Here is an 11,080-nt window from a genome sequence, read left to right on the forward strand (position 1 = left end):
ATTCCAAATTCTTCGGAGAGACCTTAAGAGTGTCCTTGTATCTCTTCTTCTGACCTCCACATGAGCCCTTGACTTGTGTGAATTCTCTGTGAAATAGTCATTTTTGGATATTTTGTCATTTGAACAATGTGGCTAGCCCATTGGAGTTGTGCTCTCTGCAGGAGAGTTTGAATGCTTGGCCGTTAAACTCAAGAAAGGACCTCAGTGTGTGGTGTCTTATCTTGCCAGGTGATCTCCAGAATCTTCCTGAGACAATTCAGATGGAAGCAGCTCAGTTTACTGGCATGGTGCTGGTGTACTTTACAGGTTTCACAGGCATACAGCCATGAAGTCAACACAATAGCTCTGTAGACCATCAGTTTGGTAGGCAGCATAATACCTCTTCTCTCCCACAGTTTCTTTCAGAGCCTCCCAAACACTGAGCTATCTCTGGTCATGTGTGTGTACCAACCTCATCTTCTATGTGGACATCCCTGGAAAGTATAGTGCCAAAGTAAGTGAACTAATCCATAACATTCAAAATTTCTCCATTTGCTGTAACTGATGGCTTCATGTATGGATGGTGTGGTGCTGGCTGTCTTCTTGGTGTTAATTGTCAGGCCAAAATTAGCATAAGTAACAGAGAATTGATCCATAATCTATTGCATCTCAGAGGCTGAATTGAGTGCACAATCATCTGTGAACAAAAAATCATGTACCAACTCTCCCTCCACTTTAGTCTTGGCTTGTAGCTCTTCCAAGTAAAATAATTTACTACCATTGAGGTAGATGACCTCGATGCCATTTTTGTCCTCATCGAAGGCATCTGACAACATCACTGAAAATATAATGTTAAAAAACATGGAAGCAAGCACAGTCTTGTTTCACTCTGTTTGTGACTGGAAGGTGGGAGAGTATCGTCTATTATCTAGGATCCAGGCAAGCATCACATCATGACATTGATGTACAATACTGATGAACTTCTCTGGATAACTAAATTTTGGCATAATTTTTCAAAAGCCCTCATGACAGACAGTATCAAAGGCCTTGGTCAGATGAACAAACATTGTGTACAGACCTCTGTCCTGCTCCTGGCATTTCTCCTGGAGTTGTCAGGCAGCAAACCATTCCTCAGCCCTTTCTGAAGCCACACTGGCTCTCAGGTAGCTGACCATCTTCCAGGTGAAGGATCAGCCTATTAAGGGGAACCCTGGCAAGAATCTTGCCAGCAATGACTAAGAGAGAGACTGTCCTGTGATTGTCACAGGACACCCCATTTCCCTTTCCTTTACAGAGATGGACAATGGAGACATCCTTGAATGCCTTGGGGATAACCTCCTCTTGCCATACAACCCAGAAAATTTAAGTCAGCTTTTGTATGAGCAATGGACCCTTCCCCCCTCCCCAACCACCTTGTAAATCTCAGCTGGAATAGAATTAGGACCAGGTGCTTTGCCACATGAGAGGAGCCTAATGGTATTCAAATCTCTTCTTCAATTGGAAATTTGGCTAGAGAGGGATTGACTTCAACCTGAGGTAAATGTTCAATGGCTTCAGTGTTAAGAACACTATAGAAGTGTTCAGCCCATCTCTCCAGGATCATGTCCTTATCACTAATCAACATGGCTCCATTGGCACTGAATAGCTGAGATGTAAAAACATAGGTCCATTTGTACCATTTGGTACATAGTAGCTGAGATATACCATTTGGCCCATAAATAGCCTTTAGTGCATCATAAAAGCATCTTGGATTGTTCTTGTCAGCATGAAACTGAATTTCTTCTGCCTTTTTACTGAACCAAGAATCTTGCATCTCTCTAACTTTCACTTGCACTTCACTTTTGGTGGAGTTAAATGCTGCCTTCTTAGAGATAGATGAACTTCCCCTCTGGTAAACCCTGTGGAGTTCTCGTTTTTCATTTAGCAGTTTCTGAATTTCCCCATCATTTTCATCCAACCAGTCTTGATGTTTGTGAGTGTTCTGACCCAGATGAGTAAGTACAGTGCTGTACAACAAATCTCTGAATGCTGCCTCCTCCTTTTCTGCTCCACTGTTGTCAACTTTGTATTGGCTCAACTTTCCTTCCAAGTTAGCAAAGAACTGTTCACACTCAGAGAAGCCCTCTAATCTGTTGACATTAAGTCTTCTGGTGGTTGTTTTGCCTTGAAGTCACTGATTTTGTTGAATATGAATATTTAGCTTGTAGAGGATAGTCTATGATCAATCCAGGACTCTGCACCACACATGCCTTCATAACTCTCATATCCTGTCTCTTTTTTTTTACAATGACATAGTTTATTGAATGCCAATGTTTGCAGCAAGGGAGCATCCATGTTTTATTGCATTTAGGTAAATGGTAGATGGTGTTGGTCATGAGACACACAAGTCTTCAGTAGTAAGAGACCATTACTGTTTCTGTTTTTGACTCCATTCCTCTTATGGCCTCCCAGCCATGTCTGATAGTCTGTGCCTACTCTGGCATTAAAGTCACCCAGAATTATAAGCTTGTCCTCTTTCAGGACATTAATGAAGAGGGTCTCCAGGTCTTCATAAATTTTTTCTTTGACTTCATCAGTGTCTGGTCATGGTGGGAGCATATGTACTGATGATGATGGCATGGTGTTTTCTTGCAAGTGGCAATCACATTGTCATGAGCCTGCTGTTCACTCGTTTTGGGAGGCATACAAAGTTGTTGGCTAGATTAGTTTTGATTGCAAAAAGGCACTCCCTATCACTGCAGCCACTCCAGCAAAATGTGTATCCCAATCCGACTTCAGCAAGCTGGCCTTCATTTGCCAGTCTTGTTTCACTCAGGGATGCTATTTGGATGTGAAACCTGCTGAGTTCTCTTGAAACAAGAGCTGTTCATCTTTCAGGTCAACTGGATTTCATGTTGTCTATAATCTTGTGCATATTTCATGTACCAATGGCAAAGGGAATCATCTTTTCAAAAGTTTTTGTAAATTTTTTTTTTGTAGGGCAGAATCCCTCCCTGATGTGATAAGCAGGCCAGGGTTAGGGTGGGTGAAATGAACAATTTTTAGGCCACCTTTTCTAGCCCCTTCCTCATGTCAGGAAGTAAGCAGAGCAGTCCTTAAAAAAAGCTGCTCAGATACCTAGGGGAGCTGCTGAATCCCACTGCTGCTTCAGTCTAGTGAGAAGATGAACCTATGGCTTGTGCCACCTGTGTTCAAGATTGTGACTACATTTCCCAGTGTATCTGCACCTGCTGCTTCATCACTTGTCCATTGTTACAGGTAGGTAAAAATGGTAAGATGGTATGCAGGATGTCTTTTGACTCACACATAAATTGGATTTAAGTGAGACAAAGCTGCCAAAGTCATTGGCCTCACTCTCTCTTCCAGAGTCATCAAAGTCCAGTGGCAAGGCAAAAGTCAAGAAGACTGGCAATGGCCCAGGATGCAGTGGCATATTTGATATCTAACCAAGTTCTAAGCACTCCATAGTACCTGCTTCTGCTACCTTCATGGCCATTGGAACAAATTGTTCTCATCCACCCATTCTGCTGAGGGGACATCTTCACATGCTTGGGGTAGACACTCCCCTAACTCACTGATAGGTTTGAGGCCCATTGATTACCTTCGACCTGGTTCAGCCCATCTGCTGAAATAGCTTATTCAGGTATGGCTGCTGCACATGCTACAGCTTCTTGGAACCACAAGTGAGAGTTGCACACCAAAAGTGGAAAGCAGCTTTGAAAAGGGCTCAGAACACCTCACACCAGAGGTACTAATCTTCCCTGAACATTTGTACACTCCAGATACAAAATATATAAGGTATGTGCAAAACAAAGAGTAAAAGTAATGAGGGAGGAACAGGAAGTACCATTAATAATAATGATAGCTAACATTTATATAGTACCTACTATGTGCCAGACACTGTGCTAATCACTTTACAATTATTATTTCATTTGATCTTCACAACAACACTGGAAGGTAGTTGCTATTATTATCACCCCATTTTACAGATGAGGAAACTGAGAGAAACAGAGGTTCAGTGACTTGCCCAAGGTCATATAGCTATTAAGTGTCTAAAGCCAGATTTGAACTCAGATCTTTCTGATTATAAGCCCTGTGCTCTATCCACTGTGCCACCTACCAACAGGGCAGGGTCAAGAAAGTTCTCCTGTAGGAGAGCTTTGAACTGAGTTTTGAAGGAGGGAAGGGATTCCAGGAGATGGTGTTAAGGGGGAAGTACATTCCTAAGTAAGTTTTTCTTATGTACATTCCTAAGTACATTCTTAAGTACATTCCTAAGTAATTCCTAAGATTCTGTACAAATGCTTGGTAAATCTATTAGTTTTGAATCAGGGGATATCAAAATCTCCAAAGAATGAAAATTATAACCAAAGGACAATGGAGAGACCCATAGTGGGCATACATTGATTTTAGCATGTTGCCAATGATAAATTTTTTTTTTTAAGATAGACCAACCATTTTATTTTCCTCTGATCGGTTCAGGAATGTTGATGGACAGCTCTTTACATGGGCTTTGGAGGGGGTCTGGGGCAGCACCTGCAGGTCTGAATCGGGGCGGGGGCGTCCGATCCTTCCGAGCCTCACGGGAGCGATTCCTCACTACCTTGCTGTGGATCGCGCAGCTCACACAGTAATGTAGTTTCACATACAGTTTGGGCAGCACATAGGAGTCGAAGACGCTGGCCTCGGAGATGTCCCTGACGGCCGCAGCTTCCATGATGTTGCGGATTACAAATTTCTTGATGGCCTTGTCCTTCGGCACGCAGCGGGCGCAGTTAGTGCAACGGATGGGCTGCACGTGGCCGCGGCCCTTCTTGGCGCGCCCATTGTTCCTCCTCTTCTTGGTCATCTCGGAAGCCAGGAACCGAAAAAGCGCCAATGATAAATTTTGTTGTTAAAGATGTCACCAAAGAGATAAGACTAAAGGGGAAAAAGAGGTGAGCTGGTCGTGATTGATCACTAATGACAATTAATATACAAACAGGGAAGTGTTGTACTACTTGTGTTGTGTTGTTGTGTGTGGTTGTGGTTTGTCCTTCATTCTCGAAGAGGACCATGACATCAGGGAAATGATGACATGACTTGCAATTGACTTTGATTTGAGTAAGGGAGGGCTGTGCAAGGTCACCAGCCTCACTTTCTCCTCCAGAGCCATCTGGGTCCAGTGGTATGATATTCACCAGGACGACTATCTATCCATGTAGTATTAAGAGGTCTAAAGGGAGGCCCCCAGTACAATGTGTGTCCCTTCCCTTCTCCCTCTCCCAACCCCGCCACCCCCACCAAGGTTTAAGGGATGACAAAGACCATACCTCACTAGAAGAGTTTGATGGATTTCAATCTGCCGTATTAGAGTGATTGCCTACATTTGTGAAATCACAAATCCATTGAAGGCCAGGAGTTTCACTATCCTCATATGGTTCATCCTTTGGAGGTAAGTTTACTGATACAAGAGTTATAAAATCTCACCTTTTCAGGACGTCATTTGAGTTTAGGCTTTCGTTTGTCATTTTCGTTTAGGGTGACTCCCCAAGTGAGGATGTGTGGAGTTATAAATTAGAAACCCCCTTCATTTTTCCCTAATCATTGAGATTTAGTGCTAGAGGAGTAGTTGCCCTTCTGTTTAATCCCTAAAGGAATAAATAGAATTGAAGTAGGCAGTCAGTCATCTATCTGGTATGATTTGACGAGCCCTGTGTTTATTCCCCAAATCTCGTCCGGCGCTCTGCCCTGATGTTTCCTTCCTCCCTGACCCCAGATGTCTATCATTGAAAGCAATGTGGTTGAATGCTAAATAGGGACAGATTTAAAATAGAAGACTTGGGCTTGCTGTTTATTCTCTGTGTGACTTTGTACAAATCACTTAACTTCCCTGAGCTTCACTATTCTAATGTTTAAAAAGTCCCTGTTAGTTCAAAGTATAAGATTCCACAAGGAAGTCAATATGAGGGCAGGAATTTTGTCTCCACAAGGCCTCTTCTAAAATGTGTATCTTATCTGAAAACAGAAAAAAGGCCAGCTTTAATGGTTGTGGTGGTGGGAAGGGTATGCTGGTAAATGTTTAATAATCAACTCTCAAAAAAAGTATACGTAACACACTTTTAAATTTAATTTGTATTATTGACATGTTCTCCACTACTTTCCTAAGTCTAGACAATCAACAAGAAAAAATGAAGTCCTGATTTGTACTATTTGGCAATTCTAAGGCATAAATGCTCAGTTTGAAAATTTAACAATCAGCTCTATTAAGCTATTGCAGTTGACTCCTGCACAATTCTAAGTAGTGGTAAGGCAAGCCTTCTTTACTCCTCTTACATCAAAGTCATTGTCACTGTGGACAACTTGGAAACCCTAGAGAAACTCAAGGGATAAAATACAGCCTTATAGTGATCATTAAAAGCTACATCAGGGAGAGAGGCCTCAAACGAGGAGGTAACTGAGAGGGGTAAAGAGAAGGCCAGATGAGGATCACATTTTGGGCTCAGGGCTTGTTCCAGGTGCCAGGATTCCATTGACATGGTGCCTTAGTCCACATGGCCCAGTTCTAGGGTGTAACCTTTTTGGCTACACTTGCTGCTTCTCCCAAAAGTTTCTCATCCTAAAACCGACTGTTTTTAGTCTCCTAGGCAACACCTTCCCTACAGCTTAAACCTGTTCTACTTTCTAAGAGCCTTCCTAGCTGTGGTCAATGGGTTTAGATAATGTTCCAGTAAGAGAAAATTAATAAATATTGGACACAGTGACTGTTTTTTGTCTGGAAAAAAGCTGAAGTTAAAAACTGGGAGCTTTCTGTGACTTTCTGTTAATCACTTCCCAAAAATGCAGATTGAGATAGGCAGGGGCAGAGGTGATCCTCTCAGAAGCATGCCTCCATTCCTCTGTGTGTGTGTGCACGTGTGTGTGTGTGTGTGTGTGTGTGTGTGTGAGTGAGTGTGAGAGAGAGAGAGAGAGAGAGGAGAGAGAGAGAGAGAGAGAGAGAGAGAGAGAAAGGAGTAAGGTGGGGGGAGGAGAAGAAGGGGAAGGAGAAGGAGAGGGGCTGTGGTCTTGATCTACCTCCAGAAGTCTCAACAACTCCTTTTGGGAAGTTGTCCTATAGACAGTCTAGATTTAACTGATGATATCTTTCTGACTTATAAGTAGGTCAGAGTCCTTGGGGGAGACTGGCAAGTGAGGAGGAAAAAATAGCACAGGGCACCCTGGATTTTCTGGAGTCTTTTGGAGTTTATGATGCCAAGCAAGTGCCTTAGGTTTTTTGATGCCATTGGACAAGAAAAGGGTTCTGAAATAGCTGCATAACATGTACAGCAGAGTTTAAAAAAGACTGTGTGTGTATGTGTGTGCATGTGTGTGTGTGTTGGAGGGTAGGGGATTGGCAGGCTTTTGCTTGTTTTCCATTGGTACTTCCCCTCAAAGCTGATAGAAATATGTTCCACTGTATTATTTAATGTTACACATGTGCACACCAGTTTGAAGATGGGTCATAAACATTTGAACTATATTGGCTGGATAATGGGGACATTTTGGCTCTGGGCTATATTGAACTTTGCCTATTCCAGAAATATCACACAAGACATTCCCAAGACACTTAATGATGCAAAACATATTTATCCACTTATTATAGACAAAATTCTTAAGGAAAAGCCATGCTTCAACTTCTTCCCAGATAAAAAGGAATCTGTGTCCAATATTTATAAAGTGAAACTTTTTTCTTCATTTGAGAATCCCCCAAATCCATTGGTCATGTTCAGAAAGTTTCTCAGAGTTTAGAGAATGATGGAATTGGGAAGATTAGAAGAGGAAAAACAGTTGCAGATGTTCTGTGTGTGGCATCTTGCTTCTGAAGTCTTATAAAAAACTTTCTCCAAGAGCAAATATATTTCAACCTGATCTCATTCATTCTTGTCATAATAACCAGTGTAAATTAGAAAGGCTATGGTGGATAGTGGATATTTAGTGGATAGTGCTTGACTTGGGGGTCAGGAAGACTAAGTTTCAAATTTTTTTTTAAAGTTTGTCTAGCTAAAATCGGATGGATTAGGGTCAGTTTTGAATCTTGCCCCTCACATTCATTACCCATGTGACCATAGACAAGTACTTTAGTGTTTTCCAGTTTTTGTCAGCAAAATCTGCCCTGCTTCTTGGTTTGGTTTGTGGTTTGTTTGTTTCGGTCAGGAGCTATGATCTCATAGGTTTGGGGAGCTCTTTGGTATGGAAACTTCCCCTTCACTGTTATAAGTCTGAGACTGTTCTTGAATTTGTCGTTTTAGTGAGTCACCTGGAGCACTGAAAAATTAAGTGACTAGCCCACTGTCATATAGTCAGTATGTGTAAGGGGCATCACCTGAACCCAGGTCTTTCTGACTGTAAGGTCAGCCTTCTATCCACTGCACCACCCTGCCTTCCCTTTGCCAATCATGTATTTTATGGAATATCTTTAAAACAACACCAAAGGGAAAATTGTTTTGGTGGTATTTGGATCTATATTCAGGAGGATCAGTGTGGCATGATAGAAAGAGCACTGGACTGACAATGCAAAGAAGTTGGCTTATGTCTTGGCTTTGCCACATCTTAGTGGTGTGATCATAGCTTAATTTCTGAACCTCATTTTCCTCATCTGTAAATGGGGATAATAACACTTGAATATCGATTTCAGAGGATAGTTGTGAGGAGTGACTTCTCAAATACACCATTCTGTAAGCTTTAAAGTACTGTATAAACACAACCAAATATTATTTCTAAAGGTTTTTAAATAACCATTTCGAAAACTTTTAAGCACCTATATAGGGAGTAATGAGTGTCTGTCTCCTATTGGGGAGATATTTTTTCTCTTGAGAGGATGTTATACTTACCTTAAGCGTGGGCTCAGTATCAATAAAGTGGTCGTCTTTCTGTTTATCATGTTGTATACAGGATATATGAGTCAAATGAAGCAAAAATTGACACAAATAGGCAGAGAAACTAGAAAGTATGCCATCCTTTATGACTTCTAGTCTTGAGATGGTGAAGGTTTGGCATAAGACCTTTTTCTAGTCTTTATCTCTGCTCTGGTACTTACTAGCTGTGTGACCATGGACAAATTCTTTAATCTCTCTGAACCTGTTTCTTTATTTGCATAATATGCATAAGGATACTTGCATTACCTACTTTCCTTACAGGGCTGTTTAAAAGAGAATGTTTTGCAAAACTAAAAATGTGATTTTTTTTTTGCATTTTGTATGGTTTTATTTTAGACAATGTCTTCTCTGCAGTTCTTTTAAACTTAGCTTTCAAATGTATGGTATAGTGGAAAGGATGTTAGAATTAGTTCCTGAGGATGAAGGTTTAAATCCTGGTTTTGTCACTTATTACCTGTGTGACCTTAAGCAAGTTACTTAATGGCTATGGCCCTCAGATTCCTCTTCTGTGAAATGAAGGGGTAGGACTTGATGACCTCTAATGCTCTTCCAATTCTGTCTTTTCATAAGTCTATGAACTATGATTTTTTAAAGCAATGAATGTATTTTAGTAATGAATTTATGATCATTGGTCCAGGACATACTTATCTAGAATGAAAGTAATACAGAGTTAACAGTTCAACCTTTCAGCTACCCATAATTACCAAGTTACTCATAATAGTAAAATAAAGAAACAAGTTAGTAAAAATCAAGCTGTGGCTTAGTAAACACTATAAATAAATAAAATAATATAAATAAATTATAAATAAAATGGACTAGAATAAGTTAGCTTCATTTGTTACCACTCTGCTAGGTAATATGTCAACAGATTTGAGAGAGACTTTAACCTCTTAAAATAACCATTGCACTCAGTCAATATTTATTTATTTAGAAAAGCCACAGAATTCCAGTGGTGCTATGTCAGTGATGAGACCCGGAAAAAAGGGAAGAAAATGATTATGAATAATTTGTCATTAATGACAAAAGCAGTAGCTATGAAGTTGCCACTTGAGAAAATTAATTGCTTAATGTGGCAATGGTTATAGCTTCCTATGCTTCAATTTTCATTTTGTGGATTTTATTTTTGAGTGTAACAACAGAGTTTCAGTTGTGTATATCTGGATTATGGGGAGATGAAGATCTGGGATAGTGGTTGGGCAAGAATGTGTGTGTGTGTATGTGTGTGTGTGTGTGTCCATCTTGGTTTCAGAAGAGTGTAAGTAGATGCCCTATGTTATTTATGAGAACCATCTGGCTTTGTTTATTGCTGTTTGTAGTTCACATGTGAGGATCCCATTTGGAAGTTTTCTGTGTGGCTAGAACCAAAAAAAAATGGGGTGGTGGATTCATGCTTCTATCATACAGCTGCTTCCATGGAAATGTAAATCTGACAGTATTTACTGAAATAGTCAACTACTGCCCCTTTGAAAAATGACCCTCCTTTACATGGCCAGTATAATACTAATTACACTGTTAAATGTGAAGAATTCCTTTTAAAAATGATAATTGCTTGATTATGAAAGTATAACAGACGAGAGTATGGATTAGTAATGAAAATAAGAAAATAAGAGTTAGGAGACAGAGCTTCAAATGTACCAATGTTTTCTAGTGTAGTCTCCTTGGTTCTCCAGATAACTAATATCTGGAAAATGGTAATAATGTACTTGATTATCATAGCTAAGTAGGCATTGGGCTGATGAGATCTAAATTGTGGATTCTATTCTAAAGCCACAGGCTCACTATTCTCTTCTCTCATTTCTGAACCTTCTCCAGGTGTGTGGTTGATCATAATGAAGACCGGGTGAGAGAATACACTAGATGGGTCAGTTCAAGTCCATCACTATAATGAGAAAAGCAACTCAAAGGTCATGCAATAGCTGGTGGTGATCAAGTTGTGTATTCAAGGACAATACATTTTTACTTCCCTCTATCTATATGACTGTTACAAATCTAAGGGAACTCTACCTGCAAATGGATATCCTGCATATGCCAAGAGAAGCCAAGATGACAGTAACCTATTCAAAAATGGGCAAATTAAGAAATAAGAAGGTATTATGTCCTCTCCTTCCTCAGAAGTCCTGAGATGGCCACCTCCTGGTCTGACAGAGGCATCAGTATTGGACAATCTTTGTCACTAAAGTGCCTAGACATCTTTGGATGGCTTCTTG

At 40.5% G+C, this 11,080-nt stretch overlaps 1 pseudogene; it reads right to left on the minus strand.

Annotated features, from left to right (window-relative positions):
- Window positions 1-4,481: 4,481 nt before the first annotated feature.
- Window positions 4,482-4,828, minus strand: LOC118833151 (annotated as a pseudogene).
- Window positions 4,829-11,080: the final 6,252 nt, after the last annotated feature.

This window comes from Trichosurus vulpecula, chromosome 1 (genome assembly GCF_011100635.1).
Source record: "Trichosurus vulpecula isolate mTriVul1 chromosome 1, mTriVul1.pri, whole genome shotgun sequence".
NCBI classification, from domain to species: domain Eukaryota; kingdom Metazoa; phylum Chordata; class Mammalia; order Diprotodontia; family Phalangeridae; genus Trichosurus; species Trichosurus vulpecula.